The 13,438-nt window shown below is 38.6% G+C and overlaps 1 protein-coding gene across 6 annotated transcripts in view; it reads right to left on the bottom strand.

Annotated features, from left to right (window-relative positions):
- Nucleotides 1-13,438, bottom strand: part of DNM3 (dynamin 3) — a 510,159-nt gene that overhangs the window by 232,371 nt on the left and 264,350 nt on the right. The gene's annotated exons all lie outside the window — the stretch shown is intronic.

Here is a 13,438-nt window from a genome sequence, read left to right as displayed (position 1 = left end):
CAGAAGTCATTGGATGATGGAAACTTATTTTCAAGTAAAAGCCCTTCTTGTAAAAAGATTACGCTGAAAAAAAGTATGAGCTAGTTAGGAAAGTCCAATGAATCTAACAGGGTGCTTGTTCTTTCCCATAGGTGCCCTTTTTCTCCATCCCATCACCTTTTTGCACAGCTCAGCATTGAATAGAAAGCTAAAAGAGGCAAAAATTAATAAATAATGCCAATGAGTCTCAAATTGCAAGATAATTTCCAAAGGAGGTATGTAACCATTTAAATGACTTCACTCATTTGCCTTTCTCATTTTGTACCATATTTGTATGTGATTATGTATACATATCAGCCAGCAAAACAATCTTATGTTTAAAGCTTGATCACCGGCATAAAGAAAAGAACCATTAAAACAAGATGCCCATTTTCTATCAACACCAGTATTATTCATACAGAGGATTATAATTTCAATATTTAAAGCAACATCTAGTTTATCAAGCCATGATACTTATAACTGCAACTCACATAGTAGAGTGTTAGAGAATCTTTTCTTTTCTTTTGGTGAGGAAGACTGGCCCTGAGCTAACATCTGTTGCCAATCTTTCTCTTTTTTTTCCTTCAGGAAGATTGGCCCTGAGCTAACATCAGTGCCAATCTTCCTCTATTTTGTATGTGGGATGCTGCCACAGCATGGCTTGATAAGTGGTGTGTAGGTCCGTGCCCAGGATCTGAACCCAGGAACCCTGGGCCACCAAAGTGGAGGTTACAAACTTAACTGCTATGACACTGGGCTGGCCCCCCAGAGAATCTTTTATTTAATAGTAAGTACTTTTAAAAAAATTTTCAATATTGTTTCCATCAAAACTATCATTTAAATTTCATATTTTTTATTTGTTTCTGAAAACAAACCTCACATAATTTTATGTATATAATGTATACATGGATTTTAAAGTTGGACTTTGAGATTTTATCATTGGTTTACCTCTATTGACTAGAAACATTTTTTTTAATCATCAGAAACCAAAAGTCCTCTGCCTAGCTTTCGAGGCCCGCCATCATCCAATCCCACTCTATTCATCCATTCTTGTGGTCCCCCCCCCCCACTGCTCGCCTTCTGTCTGGAACAGGCTATCTGGGACGTGTTCCAAGCCCACCTCTTCTGCTCTCTGTGCCTTGGCTCACATTCTTGTTCATCCCCTTAGCATGAATGTTCTCCTTTTTCCATATGTTTCATCATTGCCTATTCATTTTCAAGGTCTACCTTCTCCAAGAAGCCTTCACTGGTACATCCCTGATTCCCCTCTCTATGCCTGTCATTGTATCACTCAGATCTTAAGCGCATCTCCAGCACCAACCTACCTCCTAATTTTTCTCTCACCCTATTCCAGCCCCACCGACCTCCAGACACACTCTTGCCTCAAGGTCTTAGCATATGCTGTTCCCTCCATCTGAAAGGCTCTTTCTCCAGCAGTGCATATTCACGCCCTCACCACTTGCAAGTATTTTCTCAAACATCATGTTTCCTAACCACCCGATTTAACATTGCAACCCTCTTCCCAGACTCTCTATTCCTTTTTCTTGCTTTAATTTTTTTTCCATTGCACTGGACTACAACAAAGGCAAGGATTTTTGTCTGCTTTATTCACTGTTGTGTTCCTAGTGTCTAGAATAGTGTCTGACATGTAGTAGGTAGTTTAAATATCTGCTGAATAAATTAAGTGACTTTACTGAATGCTAACTACATCCTAGGCACTTGGTAAGTATAATAAATTTAATATGCTTATTGAAATTGATGTTCTAAGTGCTTGATAAGTATTACCGTATTTAATCCTCACAACACCCTATGAGAAAGGTTCTATTGTCATCACCCCAATTTTACAGATGGAGAAATGTAACACAGAGATCAAGTGAATTAACTATAGTTAAGCGACTAGTAAGTGGCAGTGTTGGGACTCAGGTGTTCTGACTACAAAAGGAGAAAGTCTTCTGCACTAATGTCTTTGAACTTCCCCCAGAGGCTCTTATTCTACCCTAACCACAAACTCTTGGCCAATTACTGTAAAGAGTGAATTTACTTATGGTATACATCTCTTAAAAAAAAAAAAAAAAGTGAGGCAATTAGCTTTAGAGATTATTTTCCTCTTATAAGAAGAAGGAAGATGAGGAGGAAGGGGAGGAATGGAAAGGAGAAGAGGAGAAAAAGAAGGAGAAAAAAACAAAAGAAGAAAGCCTGCACTATCACAATTACCAACCAACATCAGGGAAAGAAATAGAGAACCCAGGGCTTGGCTCTAGTGTGTTTCTAGCAGTTATTAGCTAAGAAAAACATCCTGAATTGTCTGGAACATGAAAATAAGTCTAGCTACCTAAAAATAAAAAAAGATTTCAAAAATATGAATTGCAGCATCTAGAAGCCCCAGGTCTGTGAGCTCCACGGCCTGGCCCGGGGGCCGTGGTCCACAGGATGGGGTGGGGGGAGGTAGAAAGCTCGGTTCAGAAGTTTTAAGTAGAAACAATAATACCAATGGGGGCTACCTGAGCTGATATCCAGACCACACGCTCCAGTATAATCACATCAGATTCTTCCAGCCCACGGCAGTTCTAACTGGTTGGTGCCCCCACAGTACTGGTTGTTAAATATCTTGAAAATCATCCCCGAGACTAACATTTAGTAAGTGCTTAATAAACAGCAGGCCCTACGCTGAGAGCTTTCGCAGACTAATTCATGCAATCCTCACAACCACCCCGAAATCACAAGGACGACAAGGAACATTTCCAAGGTCACAGAGCAGAGCCGTAGAGCTGGACACATACCCAGGCCATCCAGCTCCACAGCTTGCACACTCAACCACTACTCTACTGCCTAACTAAGAAAAAACAAAAACAAAAAGACAAAAAAAAAACCCTAGCTTCGCACTATTTAGACAGATAATAGAATACTGTTAGATAGAGCTGAGCATTTGTGTAAACATCTATTACCTAAAAGATGCAAAGCATTCTTTCTTCTTAACAATTGTTTTTGCCCTTGAAGTCATCCCAAACAAACTCCTTGAAGGCATGACTTTTGTGTTATCTATCTTTCTATCTCCAGTACAGTAGGAGTCTGATACATGTTTACAGAGTGAATGAGCGAATGAGAGAACAAGTGAATGAAGTGACTGAAAGCTTATTTTTCTTTTTTGTTTTTTTGAGGAAGATTAGCTCTGAGCTAACTACTGCCAATCCTCCTCTTTTTGCTGAGGAAGACTGGCTCTGAGCTAACATCCATGCCCATCGTCCTCTACTTTATATGTGGGACGCCTACCACAGCATGGCTTGTCAAACGGTGCCACGTCCGCACCCTGGATCAGAACTGGCAAACCCCGGGCCGCTGAGAAGCAGAACATGCGCACTTAACCACTGTGCCACCAGGCCGACCCCTGCTTATTTTCTATCTTATGTGAAAAATGGCACTTTCCAAGGACCTGAGACTGCTTGGCTATAACTGTAGCTTAGACGAATTACGAATTAGTTATTAAGTGTGTTCAGCTAAAAGTTTTCAGACTGGAAGTTAAAACAGGAAAAGAACAAAAAACACCATATTAAATACGATCATATAAAACAAACCTTAAATAACTCAGTTTCCCTTTTCCACCACAAAATGGGAAATGAAGCTGTGGAAGAAAAAGTTTTCATATACTCAAGTGTATGATCAATTAATTTTATAATCTTCTTGATCTCACAGGTTTTTCAAAGCGCGAGGCCTGCTGCACTCAGAAGCGCGTGTCTGTTACCCCTACACATGGGTGTGCACGCTCTGCTCACATTCATTAAAGGGAAATCACGGTCTGAATGGTTGGTCTTTAGGTTTTAAATGTTAACATTCTTACTACTCACATTCCATTTGATCTTAATTGGGTTTATTCCTCTTTAAATGCCAACTTCATAACATGTTTACATCGTATAAGGGCCGCTAAATAGAAAACTAAAAAAGAATCTCCAGAATATTTTTCTGAAAATAAAAATAGTTCAATGCTTCCCCTTGAATCTACTCCCCCATACACCTTTTTCCATATAGAGTTTTAAATGGCTAAATTAAAACTAGAGTAAAATTCTCCTAGCCTTAGAAGGGATGATGTAAAACTAACAAAACAAGAGGGTTTTCCTGCTCGCTTCCTTGTTCTCACTCTCAAAATAATGTCTGTCTACCAAAGACTAGAATGAGACTTTCGTTTTAATTTTAACTGAAGTAAATGGTACAGTTGTATTACTGCTCATCAACAGGAAGCAAAATTACTCATCCATTCCACTGAGATATCTAAGACCAGAAGACTCAACACATTTTCTCCCTTCTTAAAGGATCCTAATGTGATGGGATTAAATTTCACAAATTCCAAAATACACTTACGATACGGGGATTTTAAAATTTAATCCCTTTGCCATTCGCTTTAGTTTTAAACAGCTTGTTTATCTTCTTCCTGCTAGCACAAAATGCGGTGCAGAAATGGAAACCAGATTTCTTTATGTAGTGAATTTCATGTGGTTTCCACATTTCTCCTGGCAGTCGTTTCCCAGCAGACATTCATCTAAAAAATTCCTCCTGAGTGATTTTTAAGTAAGACGGCATCTGTAGCATTTTGTGGCACATTTTAAGCACACTCTCAAATGTACTACAAATGGCCTAGGCATTAGAGATTTGACATTGTAGTTTATCTTTAAAGTCTTTGTAAAGGTAAGTAAAGATGTTAAATATGTAATCTAGGAAGGTGATATTTTTTAGTAGGTTTGATTCTCACTTAAGAAGGAATCCCCTTTCTTTGACTCTTCACATTCAGGAAAATCTCAGATTGATCAGTACATGTTTATCAATCTGATTCCATTTGGGAAGCCATCATGCAGCAGACAGAATTATAGGCATGGTCTGTGTCCTCAAGGAGCTTAAAATCAAGTGAGAAAGACAAGACATAGATACCAGAACAAGCCAAACAACAGTTTGAGAAGAATCAGCAGACCACAAACAACAAATAGATGAATGAATGGAATGGACAATAAGGTCTATATGGTTACCTGGAAATACTTGGTATGCAGTACTCTTTGGAGCCGTGAGGAAGCTGATTTAAAGTAAAACAGTGCGATCAATCTAAAGCTCCACCATTCTCTCCTCCCCTCTGAAGGCATTTAATGTTTTGTTTTGTTTTTTAAATCAAAAGACACTGGCTTATAGAGAATTATTTTAAAGCCCATAAGGAAGTATAAAAGCAATTTAATTTAGTTTGGGAGCTATTTGTTTTTAAGAAATGCATACATAGAGTTAAATTCATCTGATGGAAAATTTAAGGAGAAAAAGCAAAATCTTATTGAAGAGTCTAATACATATTTTTGCTGGTTGCTCCATTCCAATCCCATGTTTGAAGAAGAAACAGGAAGAATTGGGACTGGAGAGAAGACGGGAGAGCTGTAGAAAGTCTCACACTGAGCAGAGGAGGGGTGGAGAGGGAAGATGGACAGCAGAAAAGAGGAGGAGAAGAAAGGAATAAAAGTAAGGAATAAGCCTATTTTACTGAAGGCCTTTGATCACTTGGTGGAGGTATAGCATGGGACATTAATACATACCACTGTCTTTTGACACAATAATTAGTTTAATTAACATTCTCTGCTCACCCTCTCTTTAAGCATTCAGGGGCACCACAAAAGTCACCAAGGGTGGAAATGGTATCCGCTAGAGTGCCATAACCGCCTGCCCCTGGCACTGCCATGACAACTCTCCAAACTGCTGCCACAGGAATTACTGCAGATTGTTTTCAGAAACATCCCCGTTTATTTTATCCCTATCATCTAATTCAGGCCTTCTCCTCCCAACCACCTCTCATTTGACGAATTAGGAAACAGCAGAACTGAACTAGAACGAATCAATTCTGGTGCTCCTTCTCTTATACCTCAGTTGTATCCAAAAAAGCAAAGGTTTAATTTAACTTGAAAGAATTGAAATTTGTTCAAGAAAGATTAAATTTTGAAATCCAATACAATTAATTAAATCTGTACAAACACTAAATCACCAAACATCTTCTACTCTAGGCACTGAGTGACTTGGCTTTGGTGTCTCACTGTGAATGTTAATTCAAAACTTCTATTTCACAGTCACACTACGCAATCATATTACGGAAATTATCGTACATAGTTAGAACCATTTTTAACATGGCCTTTCCAAACAGCTTCTGTCAGCATGAACACATACAAAAAATTCACTGAAACGTTCTCCTATTGAATGTGAAGGAGATAAGCACACTGTGTACCGTGGGAATGGTAGTTTTAAGTGGGGAATTTGATATACTCAGAAAATCTTGCATATACATAACACACCAGACAAATGCACTGAAAATGATACAGTAAAGGAATGCAACAGAAGTGGCATTCATCGAAATGAGTCTGAACTTACCACATACAATCTAAACAAAATCAAATTATATGATAATAAAGTTAGAGTTGACATTAACAAACTGGATGCAATCTAACCAGTATTAGTGTTACAGGGTGACAAACATCAATTACTTTATGATTTGAAGGGAAAGATGGAACTAAAACGAAGGTTGATTTAGAAAATAGGGCAAAATTTACTGGAAAATCAATTCCCACTAGCTTTCTTGCACTTTGTTAAAGGCTAAAAAAAAAAGTGAGAGACTCAACTTTCCAAAAATTAACCAGTTGAAATATAGTACTGAAAATTGCACGGTCTAGAATCACAAAAAAAGGGAGGGAAGTCCACTCTCCTCAAACTGGCTTCACGACTGGCAAAGGCAATTACTTTCAGAAAAGTCAAAATATTCCTCTTATACCACTTATACTGGATCTTGTTTTCCCTGTTCAGAAAACTTCATGAAAAAAAAAAAAAAGAGGAACCTTGAGTCCTTTAGTGAGCTTCCCAATGATAACCTCACGAGGCCCTGAACATACAAGCTTAACTCGACGCCCCTCCTCCACTAGCTGACACACACACTGGGCCGGCAGGACCTGAGGCCGCCCCCGAACATTTTCAATGGGGTCCAGATCCCTTAGAGAAAAAAACTATGTAAAAATCTACTGGCCAGTATTTCAAAAGCAATCATGATCTGTTCTGGCCAATGAAATCCAAGACTAGCTCTTTCTTGAAAAAACCAAGGTGAAATGGAAACGAAGTAAATTGTACCAGAGGAAAACATTTATTACAAGGCTGAGGGTTGCGAGTGAACTGATTGTTCCCAAACAGAACTGAACCGAGAGTACAGTGTGTGAGGTTTCCAAATGCAGTCAGGGATAGCTCCACCTGTGTGGAAGTCAATCCCCTTAACGTGCTGTGTTTGCAAAATTAGGAAGGCATTTCCTATCTAATTTACACTTGTTAACCTTCCACTGTTGCTGTAAAGCTCTGACAGGCACAAGAAAAAAAAAAAAGGAAAAAAATGACTGAAATGTGCACACACTAAATCTAAGGTCTAAGATTACAAAAAACACTGCACACGCCCTAGCCTTAAAAAATGTTACTTTAAAAAGGGAAAAGAATTGATTTTGATGTTGGTAATTCTCATACAGAGATCTAGTTTAGTTTAAATATATATATATATATACACACACATATGTACTAACACACGCATACACATTTATAAACACACGTGTTTCAATATACATACAAAACCATAATAAAAGCAGATAAACTCAAAGGGGAGAAAGTTCATTATGGGTTTTTCAAAAAGATTCTCCAAAAGGTTATCTTAAGGAGCCAGCTCCCACTACAGTGTTTTAAAAACAATCCTGTTGTCTTTCTTTCAGAATCAAGTATTTTCTCCTATTTTTACTTGTTTTACACACACATGGCTTATTTACCCAATAAGATTATAAACACCCTGAGGAAAATAACACACTTTCTTCCTGAAGTACTCGCCGTGGTTTGGGGTCTGGAGTCACAGGACCTGGCTCTGAATCGGGGTCAGTAACTGAATCAAGGTGGGGACCCGGTTGCCCCTTCACACCACCTGACCTCCATGAGGTCCACCTCCAGGCCAGGCCCTGTTCCAAGCTTTTCTCACACTTTAGCCCATTTAGTCCAAGGAGAAACTCTGTTTTACAGATGAGGAAACTAGAGCTCAGAATAGTTAAATAATGGCCAAAGTCACATACTAACAAGCTGTGGAGCCAGGATTCAGATCCACGCCATGCAGCTCCAGAACCCTCACAAGGCACCACCTCCTGGAGCTCCCACTTCCTCACCTGTGACTGTGGAGAGAGCCTACCTTTCGGCCATTGGATTAAACTGTATCACACATGAAAAACACTAGACGGGGCCTGGTACAAAATAAGTGCTCCAAAAAAGAGGTATCGAAGGAACAAAACAAACCTTTAAAAAAGGAAAACAGTACACTTTCTTTTCTCTACAGCTTTCACATTGTAGTCCTGAGTGTCAGTGATGTTACCTAATCTGATTCTGTACGGCAAACTGAAGCCATTTTTCCTTGATTAATATGCAAATAACACAAGTGCTTATAAAGATACGTGATTGATACTCATTCGCAACATGTAAATAACCTTTCCACATGAACTAATTTATAGCAAGTGCTTTTTCTGGTCTGTAACAGTAAAGCAAATTCCCATGGCAGCATGAATAGAAGTATTTTAATATGGTCTCATACGTCCCTTGAATAAATTCTCTGGAGATTGAAAAGAATTGAGAAGCCAGTTAAGGTATCAATGATATACTCAGCTAAACAGATTTACGTTGGATCAAACCCTTCTAGTGATTTGTATAACTTGTATTTCCCCTTTCGAATATACCAGAGGATTATAAATCTTAAAATAAAGATACTGTGTCGTGCATTACGCAAGTATGCCTATCATCACCTAAAGACTTGGAGTTTCTAAAATGACCTACTGCACAACTGCAGGTATTCTGGGTAAAGCAGAAAGTTCCCTTCACACACAGATTTCCTTGTAGCCAACACGCTTCATGTGCACCCTCAGCCACAGAAAGCATACTTTCTCTACGCCTGAAAAAAAGTGGTTTCTGAGTCTTTATGTGATGCACATACAGATTTTTTTTTTCCTCTTTGATATCATGCATGCTCATTTATGAGCTGCACTAAGGAAATAAAATATTGGTGATGCCAAAAGACATCAGGAGTCAATATTCTAAAATTGTCAGTGACCCGAGGACACCATATTTCTCCTGTCCAAGTGAGCCGGTGCTCATTTTAAAGTCTGATTGTAACGTGGAATTCAATGGGAGTTCATAGCACATAGCATTCAGATGATGCTCGTCAGCTTTTGGGGGTTGAAGCAGGCAACAGACTGCATTCCTAGTACACTCACTTAAAATCTGCCTGAAAAGGCCAGCACCAATTTTCCAATCCCTTTATCTTGCCTTCCCCTAAAGATTTCAAGACAGTGCTTCAAATTTTACTGGAGTCATAAATCATATATTTACCTTCATATGACTGGTTTTCAATAAAGCCAGAGTCGCCTGCCGGATGTATTTTGTTACTGAAACACAGAAATGGCTGCCGTGCACGTCAGTGGTTAGCAAGACTCAAAGACGTAACATTATCTTTCTGAACTGGTTTGAGGAAAGAATGTTCATAAAACATATACTGCTTTTGGTTAGGAGCTGATTTCTAAATAAACAGACTCAGCAATGGAAATTCTAGAGATGGGCAAAACAAAACATGCGCTAGTAAAGGTACATTTTAAAATCAACTCTCTCACAATCTTTGCCTTCTGCAAGCTTTCTGAAGATTATAAAGTCAGTTGTATTAAGTTTATGATTTATAGCTGTTCTAATTTAACTTCTTTTTCAGTCGTTGAAGGGAAAATCTGTTAACTTTTCTGGATTCAGTGTCCTCCATTTTACAGTCTCTGAAGCTGCATCTCTGGCTAAGAAGGCTCTTCACCGCAGCAGTCTGAAGGCAGCCATTGGTTTGAGAGTGAGGGAACGGAGGCAAAGGAGAAAGCTTTGCTACAACAAATCTCCTGGTCCTTTTGGGCCTCAACAAAATAGGAAATGCTGGTGATTAGGGGACCACGTTGCCTCCAATAAAGAAAGTGCTAATCTAGACAACATAAAGCCAAGCTAAGTGGGGCTATCTTCCCTAATTTGCAATGAACTGAGGTCAACTAGATTCTTATCTCAAAACAAACTAGGAAGGAGAAAACAACAAGAAAGGAAACACCACAACTTGGTTAGATCCTGCTTTTCACACAAGATTGTACTACCGATAGCTACACAGGATGCTTCCAGAAGATTAGAAGGCCAAAAATAAGCAAGGAAATATGGCTGGCCCAGTGTTCACATTTATTTCAAAAAGGACAGTACAATCCAATACACAACTGCAGTATATATATGTGTGTGTTAAAAGTGTACCATGTTTTCCATTTAAGATAAAAAATAAGATAGCTTTAATCCTTGAATTATTATCATGATAAGGGTTTGATCAGAAATTACATGCACACTACGTAGCTTTTACTCATTCTTTCAACAGTTTACTGAATGGTCTACTATAGGCTACCTAAACCAAGTATAAAGATACCACCTCTGCCTCCAGTTAGCTCTCATTCTATTGGGGGAAAAAAGTCTAAATATGTGAGATGGTAAATAGTACAGGTAACATTTCAGTACAAAACTAAGACAAGGTAGCAGATCACTGACAAATTAATAACAGGAAATATAAGTGCTATAAGAATTCATCGGGGGGAAAAATTTGTCTCTGTAGGCTGACAATATGCTTCTGAGCACAGGCATTTGAGTCAGAAAAAAAGCTAAATTCTGCCATTTCCTCTAATTTTACAAGGTAGTATGTTTCACCTCTCTGAGCCTCGATTTCGTCATCAATAAAACGGGAATTTTGGTAACATCTACGCTTTAAGGTTATGATAAGAAAGTGATACATGTTACATGAAAAGATTTAGTAATGTGTAAAGAAGCCATAAAATGACCCTGGAGAAGGTGGTAAAAGGAATCACACCAAACTGTTACCATTACTTTAGGAGAGCAGAAAGGGTTAGGAGGCTAGTGGGGAAGACGATTAACTTTTTGTTTACATAGTTTCTATTGTCTGAACTTTTATAATGCCCATGCACTAATCTCGTAACAAAAAAATTTAAAGCTATAAAAATACTATCTGAAGCATTCATATCTGGACATCACAAAACGCTCTAATTGTAAACGCTAGTAACCATGTCTCTTTATAATACATCGAAAGAAGTCTCAGTCCTGGTTTCAATTTGAGAATTTCTGAAGTCATAAGAATTCGCCAGGGTTGGGAACGATAACCAACTGAAAGAGTGTTTCCTTTCCCTGACATCTTAAAATAGAGCAAATTTTGTAGTCACTCAAAACCATCCATCGATTCAAACAATCACTTCCGTCAATACCTTTTGAAATAAGCAAGTTAAATAGCATTAGTGCTCAAAGGCAAGTCTTTGTCATGTCCAACTTTGCTTTCTAGGGCCCATCACATCTCAAGTATTTAACTGATAACTTAACAGACATTGAAAAAGTCCGTAGACCATTTCCAAATGAACGCCAAGGAACTTTCATAGAGGCATGGCTGACCTTTTAGATTGAACTTGATCACACATTAGCATTCCTAACATTATGAGTAAGTGTGAGCTCTTTGAGGGCAAGAATGATATCTTCTTAATCTTTCTATGCCCACTCCCTGGCATTGTGACTAGCACATGAGTAGGCAAAAATAAATATTTGTTGAACTATTTGGGGGAAAGATAACTATAAAACATTTTAGTCTACTGGAAGTCTAACGAGATGGGCACACATGCTAAAGGGAACACAACCTTTATGGTCATTTCTGTAGAAAATCACTTAAAATGCTTCAAAAGTAGTAAGGATAAGTATAAACTTGAATTCCTTGAATAAAACATCATAAAAACCCCTATTTGAGAAAGGGATCTCTCCTATATTTGAGAAAGCATAGATGTGTGAACTAAGATGAAATCATGGAGCAGTCTGATCAGAACCACCTTTCATCTGTCTTACCCAAAATTTCCAAGGAATGTTTCATCGATATAAATAGAAGAGGGCAGAGGAAAGGCTTTCACTGTTTGTGGCAGAAACAAACCCACACCTGGAATGCTGGATTCCTGGCTGACTATTGTCCCATTTGCTCATGGCTCCTCTATGATGACTTGTGAATAAGCATATAGACAGAGTTGGTACCCACATATAATAAGACTATTAGATTGTGTGTAGTCACGCTTGCATATTTCCAGTATTATACAAGCAGTGACCCAAAACAAAGGAGCTGAGGCATAGTGGGCTTGCTAGAGCACTGTGGCCTAGGCCCTGAAGACGCAAGTATGGAAGCACAAGCACAGAGATATGAAGTAATCCCTCAGATTTCCACTGATGATTTAAATCTCTCTGTGAATGATGTACCTACGCTAATCTCTTTGTTCCATCCTAAACTGCTGGATAATTCATTTTTATCTGACTTAATCTTCCTCCCAAGGTGACCAGGGCTTGTAATAAATTTTGAACCCTTCAATGGTATGTTAATTCAACAGAAGACATTTCATGAAGAGCAAATGCTTTAAGACAGTTCTCACTTGAAGCTTTTTGAAATATTCAACTCAACGCATTTAAAAGAAGTAGGTTTTTCTGCTTCTAAAAAGTATTGCAGAAGGCCAGCAGAAATGAATTGCTTTAGCTGTAGTTCTTTAAAGAATGCTAAATTTCTTAGTTTGGCTACTCAAATTAAATTTGGAAGCTACCTAGGAATTTTCTCACATTTTGATCTCTGGAAGGGCAATTAATCAAGCTCTTGTTTGGGGCAACTCGAACTTTAATCAGAATTCTATGCAGAGAAACTCAGAGAGCTGTATACTCAATATTCCACAGTATATATCATTGAAAACAGCAACAACAGGAGAAGAAAAGTAGAAGCCAGCGGGCTGATACGTTACAACCTTTGGTCAAGCGGTACTTGGCAAATTTCAACAGATTTAGTTAACCAGAGATAAAACTAAGCAGTAGAATACCATTAAAACAAAACAAAAGTACTAAGACAGCATCAGGAGTCATCAGTGACAAACAATGCTGTCCCTAACAGTGTGGATCCACCAGGGGCGGTTTGTTAGGAGACTGGAGTCGTTATTTCATAGCAGAGGCTTGAAATCAAAACTTTAAAGTTTCTTTAGGTCAAGCTATAGCACAGCACGCAGAGCGCCAGCCAAAATCGCTGAGGGAAACGAGGAAGGCCACATGTGGAACTAATTACTCATGTAGAGGCCATGACAAAGAACATTTCTCCAGACTTTTCATGGGGGCTTCACTTTCAGGAAGTTGCTATAATTACTGTTCGAGTCTAGAGCAGCCTGCAAGCCGCTGACAGATCCAACAGACAAGGAGGAGGAGGGAAAGAGAGAAAAAAGTAATGAACTTATCTGCCCTCTTTGACGAGTGAAATACCAGAAAATAAAGTACCACAGGAAAGCTC

The sequence above is a fragment of the Equus quagga genome, chromosome 13 (assembly GCF_021613505.1).
Source record: "Equus quagga isolate Etosha38 chromosome 13, UCLA_HA_Equagga_1.0, whole genome shotgun sequence".
NCBI classification, from domain to species: domain Eukaryota; kingdom Metazoa; phylum Chordata; class Mammalia; order Perissodactyla; family Equidae; genus Equus; species Equus quagga.
Note: the sequence above shows the minus strand (reverse complement) of the source record. Positions and strands in the feature narration are given on the sequence as shown.